The sequence below is a fragment of the Monodelphis domestica genome, chromosome 2 (genome assembly GCF_027887165.1).
Source record: "Monodelphis domestica isolate mMonDom1 chromosome 2, mMonDom1.pri, whole genome shotgun sequence".
Classification (NCBI taxonomy): domain Eukaryota; kingdom Metazoa; phylum Chordata; class Mammalia; order Didelphimorphia; family Didelphidae; genus Monodelphis; species Monodelphis domestica.
Window position 1 is genome coordinate 167550919 of NC_077228.1, and position 11065 is coordinate 167561983.

Here is an 11065-nt window from a genome sequence, read left to right on the forward strand (position 1 = left end):
CATTTAGCCTAATGCAGCCTCTCAACAAGTCTCTGCCTCAAAACTCTCCCTACTCCAATCCATCTTCTACACAGTCGCCTAAGTGAATTTTCTGAAGTTGCCCCTCTCCTCAACAAACTTTAGTGGCTCCTTACCTCAAGATCAAATATAAGGTCTTCCATTTGGTATTTAACACTCTTCACAGCCTAGCCTCTTTCAACTTTCCAGTCTTCTTACCTTTTACTCCCCTCCAGACATACTCTACAATGCAGCCATAATGGCTCATTTACTGTTCCCACCTCCCACTTGCATGTGTTTGCCCTCTGTCCCCCATACCTAGCATGCTCTCTCCCCTCACCTCAATTCTCAGAAACCTTGGCTTTCTTTAAGCTTCAACTCAACTGCCACCTCCGGCTAGAGGCTTTTCTCCTCACCCAAGCAGCTAGAGCCTTCCCTTCTAAATTTATCTTCCACCTACTCTCTATTTATTTTGAATCAATCTGTTTATTTACATGTTGCCTCCTCCAGGCAAATGTAAGCTCCTTCAGGGAAAAGATTGGGTTTTTTTTTTCTCTTTCCTTTGCATCCTCAGTACTTAATACAAGACCTGGCACAAAAGCAGTGCTTAATAAAGGGTTATTAATTACTTAATTGACCTGATTCTTAAAACAGCCCATGAAGTAGTAAAGAGCAGGCAGGGTTCCTTTTTGGTGGCTTGCGGGGAGACCAGATCTTGGTTCCATTCATGTAAGAAACTATGAATGAAAAATTTGTCTCAAGACAGCTAGGTGGCTCAATGGATAGAGTCAGGCCTGGAGATGAAAAGTCTTGAGTTCAAGCTGTGTGATCCTGAGCAAGTCACTTAACCTCAAGATGAATAAAGAACTTAAGACTGTGATTGGAAAATTATGCACTGAGACCCATTTAAAATGGCCTGAAATTCTCCCTCTGGCCCTATTTTATCTTAGAAGCAGGCCTAGAGGAGACTTACATATTTCACCATTTGAGATGCTTTTTGGACATCCACCTATACAGGCTAAGCCTTTCTCCCCGGCTTATACATCGCTATTAGGGGGAGATATTACTATTGCTTCCTATATACAGGAGTTACAGCACAAACTACGTGAACTTCATGAATCCGGAGCTGTAGTACAAGCTGGACCATTAGACTTTTCTCTGCATGACCTGAACCCAGGAGATAAAGTTTATATCAAGAATTTCAAGCGAACTGGAGCAACTGAACCTTCATGGGAAGGACCATTCCAAATATTATTAACTACTCCAACATCTATAAAGATTGGAGAAAGAGACTCTTGGATTCACTGCTCACATGTGAAGAAAGCATCTTCTGCTGAGACTGATTGACTCTATCCTATCATATGAATTGTGACTCTATCTTATCATAAGAATTGGAGATAATAATCCATAGACAAATGGATTTTTTTTTCAAGAATATATTGAATTACTGATTTTTTTCTTATTTTTTCTTATTTCTTTTCTTTTATTTTTTTATCAGAATATTTGATTTTTTTTCTCATTTTTTTGTACTGAAGGTACACATAATTAATATTAATATTTTTTCCCTGCAGTAATACAAGTTAATATATATACTCTTGCTATAATATCAATATATGCCTAAAAGCTTTAAACTATGGGAACCTGCTATTTATTGATAAAATATTATAGGACTGTGATTAATGTTTGTGTCTGATTCCAGGAAAAGGGATAAAAACAAGGAGCACAGACTAAACCTGAATAGTGCCAATAGAGCACACATGAAATATTAAAGTGAGACTCGAGGTTGCGACGCTTAACTTATGTTTAAGTCGTAGGACTTCCTTGTATCTACACTCTTTTCGAAATACTCAAACAAGTACAAAGCTTGACTATCATGCTGGCTCCCTATATCTCTGAAAAAAAAAAATCAGACAAGGGAATGACATTTCCCCATCAAAATAGAATTCTAATTCTTTTCTTCTTATATTATGGCAACTTCCTGTAGTCTTGGCTACAAATGGCTAAGTGAAATATTACTGCATTCTGTCCTACATACTTGTGGGATAGAAATTACTTTAAACTGGACCTATACAAGGTCTATTTTGAATTTTTCTTATGTTTTTGATTATTTTTCTATTCTTTTGAAAATTGACACATACACCCCCATAACTGAACATTGCATTCTGAGCTAAACTTGATATTTTTTTTTAAATACTTACTTCAGGGGGGATTGTATTTTAATTTAAAATCTAAGAATTTTTGAATTTTTTTTGTTTGAGATTGTATTTTTATAAAAATCCAAGACTTTTGTTTAAGATTTTACTGTTATAAAAAATTTCAAAGATTTTGATTTTGTTCGAGAAAAGATCTTCAAGAAAGAAGCTCGAAACTTTTATATCCAGAGAATGAACTGTTGCAGAAAAATGCCGAAAACCTACACTTCATCAAGAAGATCAAGAATGAACTTTGGATGTGGTTGATTGGACTGAACTTTTGATTGAAAATTTATTATAACTGTACACATTTATGCCAAAAGGGACTGCCCCTAATTTGGCTTTCTGTCAATGCGCCTAGCAAACATTGGTTTTGCTTTCTTTTCTTTTCTATTTCCTCTCTCACTATTCTAATTTCTCCTAGAAAATTGAATATTGTGTATATCTTTAGTTAGAAGTGAATTTAGAACTACAAAATGATTATGTTAAATGATCAATGGGGAGACTAGTCTCCCAATGATTATCAGGGGGGATTGTAAACCTCAAATTTCCTTAGACTTATAAATGTTGGAAATTTCACCATTGGGATATTTCATACTTGGAAAATTTCTTACTGATAGTCTATTGGAATGGGAACCCCATTGGCATGGGAGGTTCCTTCTCTTCCCTTCTTAAGATTACTTTAGGACAGAAACCCTTTGCTGAACAATGGAAAGGACTTTGACCTATGCTTAAGCATAGAACAGGAATTTCTTTGAGTCTTGATTGATTTTAGAATTGATACAATGGAGATACTTGGAATAAATCTCCACCCTATTCAGTCCTAATAGGATTGAATAAGGGCTGCAGCCTAGATCAAAATTTAATTATTCCAATCTCTGCCATACTCAAGTTAACAGGATTTAGAAAGGGCTGTAGCAAAGGAGTAAAGATTTAATCATTTGAAAATATGACCTTCAACAGACATGTGCAAAAGCCAGAAACCTCTGGGCGGTCCTGGGTTAAGCTAGAGCCTCCATTGGCACAGGGAAATTGATGAATAAGTGATTGGTAGATGGGAGATCTGAGGGGAGGGACTTGGATGGTTTCCTTGAAGATAGGAGGGGCTGAAGCTGAAGGAGGTGGAGGAGAGTTGGTCGGTGTGGTTCCTGTGGCTCTAGGAAGGTTTGCTCTGAAGGAAGCTGAAGGTGGGGGCCTCTGAGACTGTTTCTCCATTTTGGACACGTGAGTAATAGGGACTGATCTCTTTTCTTTGCCCCAGCTATCTAAGGGCTTGGGCCTTTTGGCCCAGCCTAAACAGAAGGGGTATTTAAGCCCTATTCCCTTCTCTCCCTTTTTCTCTCTCTCTATCTCTAATTCCTTTCTTACTCCTATTGTAATTAAACTCCAAAAAGGCTGACAGCTGACTTAAGTTTTTCATTTAGGAATTACATAGCTGATTCCTTGGCGACCTTAAATTAATATATATCAGTCTTTTAAAGTGATTCCCTTGTAACACTAGACCTTATCTCTCTTCTTCCTTAAAATCAAAATTTTTATTTGATGAGCAGAAATAATGAGAAGAAAATTGTAAGGGTTTTTAAAAGGGGGGGGGCGGGGGTGGGATTTGTCTCTACCAATGGAGTTCAGCACCAGCTCTGTAATTTACAGTTTTAGAGAGTTTCTTGTTAAGTAATTTGCCCAAAAGCCCACAGTCTGTATATGTGAGAGTTGCTTCTTTTTTTTTTAATCCCTTAATTTCTTAATACTAACTATAAATCAGAAGAGTGGCAAAGGCTAGGCAATGGAATTTACATAACTTGCCCAGGGTCACACAGGTAGGAAGTCTCTAAGGTCAGATACAAACTCTGATCCTCCCTTCTCCAGGCCTGATACTCTATCCACTGTGCTACCTAGATGCCCCAAACTAAGATCTTCTTAACCCTGAGGCTGCTCTCTATTCATTACACCAAGCTGTCAATCTAAACCTGTTTACATTTGGTTAGATAATCAAGGCCCTCAGTTTCTGACCTCCCTATCTTCTACTCATTTAACTTCATTTCGCACTACTTCTCAGGAGAAACCTTCTCCAAAAAGGCCAACCATATATGTCCTCCCCAATTCCCTCTTCACCTCCTCCTAATTTCCCATTCTTGTTCACTTGCACACTTTTCTGCAAGTAATCCAGGTTCCAAATCTTGGAGTCAGGCTAGAATCTTCTGACTCCTTCATATCCCACTGCAACTCAACTGTCAAGTCCTAGTGAGCCCGGGACCCCCAATCTCTCATATCCATCCTTTCTTTTCTCCTACACTACAAATCAGTTCAGGACTACATGCTTTGGATATACACAGACCTACTTAATCACATCTTTTCCTTGAAAAACACCTGAAGTGGTTCCCCTCTGTCATTCAAATAAAACATGTTTGGCCTGGCCTTAAGGTTTTTCATTGCCCATGTAGCTGGAAGTCTCATTCCACAAGCATCCTAAATCTCAGTCAAACTGAACTATTTCTTTTTCCCAATCATCCCATTTTGTGCTGTTTGTGTGCCTTTGTACATGCCATCTCCCATACTAGGTATGAGCTCTGTTCTTCTCTTTCCAACTCTCTTCCTTCAAGGCCCAGCTCAGGAGCCATTTCCATGATGCCTCCTCAAATCTCCCACCCTCCCCACTCCAGGTAGAAGTGATTTCTTTCTCCTTAGACTCTAGTTAATCTGATCCATTCTATGCACATATTTATTTTCTAACTTGTGCTCATAGTTGTTTGCACACATATTTTATCTTCTCTACTAAACTTAAATCTCATGGGTAAAGGCTGTCATTTATACAGTGCATTAAGGTTTACAAAGAGCTTTATATCTATTTTCTCCTTTGATCCTTATGACAACTCTGTGACATAAGCACTACACTGAGGGGCTGTCATTTTTCATCTTTGTATCCTCAGTACCTAGCACAGATCCTTGGGCTTAGTGAGCCTTTATACATTTGTTTGTTGACTCAAATTCCCTTTCCAAGGATCACATTCAGTCCTATCTTTGCTAAAGCTATTCCCAACATCTGCCAGACTTTCAGCTCAAATTCCATCCCCCCCCCCAACTGTTTTCTCCAATAACCACAGAGACTTTTAAATGGCATTTTATGGTTTACAGAGTATGTCCTTCATAATCATGTGTTCCTTGTGATGGAGGACGGAGCAAATGGCATTATCTCCAGCTTGTTGTTCAGTCATTTCAGTCTTTTCAGTACCCATTTGATTTGGGGTTTCCTTGGCAAAGATAATGGAGTAGTTTGTCATTTCTTTCTCCGGTTCATTTTATAGATAAGGAAACTGAGGCAAATTGGGTTAAGTGACTTGACTGGGGTCACACAGCTACTGGGGATCTGAGGCCAGATTTGAAATCAGGAAGATGAGCCTTCCTCCAGACCTGGCACTCAATTCACTATACCTTCTAGGTGCCCTGTCTCCATCTCACTGATATGTAAGCTGAGATTCAGAGAGGTAATATGATTAACCCAAAATCACATAACTGGCTAGTGATTGAACTGGGACTAGGCTCCAGGCTTTCTTTCCACTATATCACACTTCTCCTCTTCTTTTCCCTGAATTCTTATAGCATGTAGAGCCTCTATCACATAAAGTCTTGTTCTCACACTGTCTAGTATTGATCTCTAGCTGCTTCGTGTACACAGATCTTATCTCCCAAATGGACTGTAAATTTCATAGGGACAACATATTTTGTACAATGTTGGGCTTATGGAAAATGCTTAAAAAGAAACTCATTCTCTTAAAAACCTGTGATGAAAACACACTAAAATAGAAAGGGATTCAGGAAATCATCCATATAGCCCAGGAGTGGGTCATATTTGACTAGTGGGAAATGGTCCCCTAAAAGGCTTTTTTCCCCAAATGCTTTGAGGTTATGCATCTGTACCAAAAGGCATAGTATCATAACCTCTCAAGGTACAAAGGCCAAACCTTCAAAGCATGCTGGCATCTAGGATGACACAGAGCTAAACCCTCAGGATCTTCAGGGTATGGTATATAGCAGGCTATCTTGGGTAAGAAGACTTTTCCACTATTCAATCCCAACTTTCCCAATTATAATCTCATATGGAGAGTGAGAATATGATTACTATGAGGCATTATGGAAAGAGAAGTGGTCCTGTAGTCACCCATCAAAGGATTGAGAAATAGAGGAAGCCAAACTCTAAGAATTGGGGGCAGCCCACAAGGATTCTCAAAAGAGAGGCAGGAAAGAGTAAGGACTACATTTTATAATTCTGTTATATCCCTAACAGAATCCAACACAATCCTGAGCATACCATAAATGATTACTAAATACTTTTTGAATGAGACATAGGTAAACAAAGAAGAAGAACCCCAATTTTCCAAAAAGATACATAGCAGAAGATAAGAGGTAAGATTTATAGGGTGTCTTTTAAGTTTTACAAAGCACTTTATACATGACATGCCATTTGATCCTCAAAGCAATCAGATACGGTAGGTACTATATTACCATTTTACATATGAAGAAACTGAGACTAAGAACCTTTCAGGGATAGGCTTATTCATGGTCACACAGAAAGTCATAGTTAGAAGCTAGATTCAAAACCAAGATTTCTCATAATTCCAACTCCAGAGTGTTTTTCCACTACAACACACTCTGAAGACAAAAACCAGATTAGTACAGTGCCTGGTACAGAGGAGCTGCTGGACAAATGTTGAATAAATTTTTACTGACTTTTGATGGGAGACAGACAAAACCACAATTTCTTCCCAACTGTCCTTATGATTTCACTCTTGCTTTCTACCAATCAAAGTCCAGTTTAAAATGGGAATAAAGGTATGGTAGGAAAAATATTGGAATTGGAGGCAGGAGATTAGCCAAGTCCCTGTTCTGCTCCACAAAATATCTTGAGCAAGTTATTTCTCTTTGCTTATCTTAGTTTCCTCATCTGCAAAATTAGGGGGTTGGATTTGGGTGATCTTCAAGGCTCCAAACACCTGTGATTTTGTGAACAATGTTCATCCAAGAAGTCTACCCTAAATGACTACATTCAACATCCAAACTAAACTTGCTACCAGGTTTCTATGTAGATGGACTTCAGATCTTCCAAGTGTTTGTATAGTATTTCCCTAGTTAGACTGTGACTTCCAACAACAGGAAAGATATCTTCTATTTCTTTTGGTACCTACACAAGGGATTAGGGTTAGAGTTTACCCACCACTCAGTCTCCTGGGTCCTCTCTAAATACTCCACTAAAGCACTGCTTTTTGAGGATGATGCTTCTATGTTCAATCAGGAAGCTCACTTGGCAGGGCATTGAAAACAAAGAGCTCTGGAGCTGCCTCCTCTAACATTCCCTCCCTCTTTCATCTTTAATCTCCCCCTCTTTATTGGTTGCTTCTTGGCTGCCTACAAACATGCTTATGTTTGTTTTAAGGATGGAGGCATCCTTAAAATTCTCTTCCATGATCCTCTCATTCCTGTCAGCTATTATTCTGTATTTCTCCTCTTCTTCATAGTAAACTCTTTGAAAAAGCCATCCACACTCACAACTGCCATCTTCTTTCATCTCACTTGATTCTATACCCTCAATAATCTGGTTTCCAGCCTTATCCATATTTCATCTGAAATTGCTCTCTCCAAAGTTATTGATTTTATTTGTCAAATCTAATGGCCTTTCCTCAGGCATGACTTTCCCTAGCTTCTCTGTAGTCTCTGACGCTGTCCATCAAGCCTGCACACTCTTTCTAGTTTTTGTGACACTTGTCTTTCTTGGTTTTCCTCCTATCTAGGACAGCTATGAAGTAACCTGGATAGTGATGAGCCTGAGGTCAGGGAAGACCTGAGTTTGAATCTGTCCTCAGATCCTGACTATTTGTGTATCGGTAGGCAAGTCACTTAACCTGTTGGCCTTAGTTTCTTTACTAGCACCTACCTCCTAGGGTTCTTATGAGTATTAAATTAGAGAATAATTGTAAAAGTACAGTGCCTAGCACATAATAAGTGCCATATAAATGTTTGCATCCATTTCCTCATCTACAAAATGAGCTTCTGAAGGAAACAGCAAACCACTTCAGTATCCCTACCAAGAAAATTCCAAATGGGGCCATGAAGAGTCAGGACAAAATAGAATATTAACCCCACTTCCCCCCAGCTTAATATTGAGCTTACAGTCATATGTCAATTTAAGGTTTATTTAATTTAATTAAATTAATTTACAAAATCTTTTCCCCATGACCACCCTGTGGAATAGGTAGTTTAAATATTATCTCCATTTTTTAGATGGGGACATTGAGGCTCAGGAAGCTTAAATGTTAACTTGATCCCACTCCCCCAGCTCCTAACAAAATGTGCTTAATAAATGTTTGTTGAATAAATAAGACATCCATTAACAGGATAATTCACATTTCCATAAAGGTCAAATATTCACAATCAACTTTACATTCGTCATTCACCTAGATTTGTTCTTGCTAATTTACAGATAAAGAAAACAATTATTGGGGGAGGAAGGTATTTACACAGGGTCACGAAGTTGGTAAGCATTGAGGTCATAATTCGAACTCAGGAGCAAATCCGAAACTCTTTCCATTCTTACCATGCGATCTCAAGGAGCCTCGAGCAGCCTCTGTCCACAAAGCCAGAGGGGATTGAAGGCAAACGCTCCGCCCCTCACCGGGAGTACTGAGGTTGCTGTTCTACTTCCGGAAGTGCAAAAAAAAAAAATTCCTCCCGAAAAGAACGAAAGAAAAGAGGAAAGCAGGCTTGTCCTCCAGCCCTCAGGACTACAATACCCAAAAGAACTCCGCCGAGCCCTGAGAACTCATCACCAGTTTCCGGTGCTGATGGGCATGAGATTGAGCCAATAGGCTGGGGCCATTCCGAGGAGGAGGTGGGCCCTTTTTGTCTAAATGGCCTTGAGATTCTTTGTGAGACAAAATCCTTAAATAATCGAAAAAGAAATTGGCTTAAAGCTAGAATTATTATGCGCTGGAAACACCATTCCTGTCTCTAACTTCATTTCCTCGCTAGAGACAAACTTAAGCTCCTCTGGCTATGAGTATGCTCTGAGTACTCCGCCAGGGCGCCACCTTAGTGAGCATGCGCATGTTTTTAGCCGCGTGCCACGTCCCTCCGCATGCGCGTATTTTTCTTGGTTGGGGAAGGAAGGGGATGGTATTATTTAGGGATCTGGGTTTCACCTTTTCGTATGTAACGGCGTTCACCCACAATAGAGGCACTGCTCTGCTTAGAATCTAAAAGAGCATCAGCTCTACCCATTCAGAGGCAGCTTGGAAGTGCAGGGGACAGGTTCTTAGGCCTGATGTGAAAAAGACCAGAGTTCAGATTAAAACTAATACTATCTAACTATGTGACTCTGGGCAAGTCACTGTTTACCTCAATGTCTTCATTTTTTAAAAATAGATATAATAATAATAACAGGTCCTACTCCCCAGGATCAGATGAGATGATAATTAAGTGCAGGGTCCATGATACATAATAAGGATTAGTTGTATTATTATTTTACAGATAAGGAAACTAAGGTCCAAGAAGGATATTCCTAATGAAGCAAATTTAATTCAAGTTCTTACACCAAAGACTTAATCACAGCATTTTGACTTTTACAAACCTCTTCTCTTTCTACCCTGAAAAAGAGGTAGGGCAAGTCATAGATCAGTCATTAAGTATCTGTTGGGTTCCTATATATACTTGCTAAATCTGGAAATACAACAAGGAGCTTAAGCTTACTATCTAATAGGGCATCCCACAAGTCAATAACTATGTATGAGCTATAAACAAGTAGATAATTGAGAGGAAAGACACTGGAATTAAGAGGGGTTGGAAAATATTTCCTGTTAAAGGTAGAATTTTAGTTGGAATTTAAAGGAAGTCATGAGGCAAAGGGGGGAGCTGCATGAATAAGATGGTATGTTCTAGGCATGGGAGAGAGAAAGAGAAAATGCCCCCAGCCAAGATACTAGAGTGTCTTGCTGTTCATGAAACAGCAAGGAGAACAGTGTCACTAAAGAGCACTTGGGGAAGGGGGCAAAAGATGGAGGTGGGGAACTAGTTTAAGGGACAAGAAGACTGGAAATGGGTAGTTATAGAGAGCTTTAGAATGCTTCACAGAGGGTTTTGCATTTGAACTTGTAGGTGATAGGGAGCCACTGGAATCTTTTGAGTAGGGGGATATGATGTGGCCATACCTGTCCTTACTGGTGACCTAAGTGGAGACTGGGCTGAAATGAGAGAAAACAAGCAAACCAACCAACAGGCTATTTCAATAGTCAAGTTGTAAAGAGATGGAGAGTCTGTCCTAGAGTGGAGACAATATCACAGAGGAGGCTTACTGGAGAGATGTCACAAAGGTGAAATCAGCAGACCACCCAAACCTAATTGGGGAGGGGAGGCTGGAGAAAAGAGACAGTGAGATGAAACCCAGGTTGCAAACCTGTTTAACTGGGAGGATGTTGGTTCCCTATTTAGTAACAGGGAAATTTGGAGGAGAGGGAGTTTAGGAAGAAAGATAATAAGCTTCTGGGGACATGTTTAGTTCAATTCATCCAATTCAAGATACCTAACAGGCAGATGCAAGACTGGAGGTCAGCACAGAGTTTAGGCAGTAGAGAGATTTGAGAATCATCAGCATAGAAAAGATTATTAAATCCACAGGAGCTGATAAAGATCACAGAGTGAGGTAGGATAGAGAAGGAAAAGAAGAGGATCCAGTACAGAACCCTTTATGTCACTGTCCATTTTTAAAAGTTGGCAAAACTAAGGCTCAGAGAGGTTGCCCATGATCACACAGCTAGTATGTTTAAACCCACTTGGGTCAATTATCTTTGTCTCAAACACCCTAAAAATCCCAACCCTTCTCTGAACCTCTT

At 39.4% G+C, this 11065-nt stretch overlaps 1 non-coding gene across 1 annotated transcript in view; it reads right to left on the reverse strand.

The window, feature by feature from the left end:
* The window catches only part of LOC107651330 (uncharacterized), a 39240-nt gene extending 29961 nt beyond the window's left edge, over positions 1–9279 (reverse strand). Inside the window, exon 1 of the transcript XR_008916286.1 lies at positions 8776–9279. This is a non-coding gene — a transcript (uncharacterized LOC107651330). The remainder of the gene's footprint in view (positions 1–8775) is intronic.
* Between the last annotated feature and the right edge of the window lie 1786 nt (positions 9280–11065).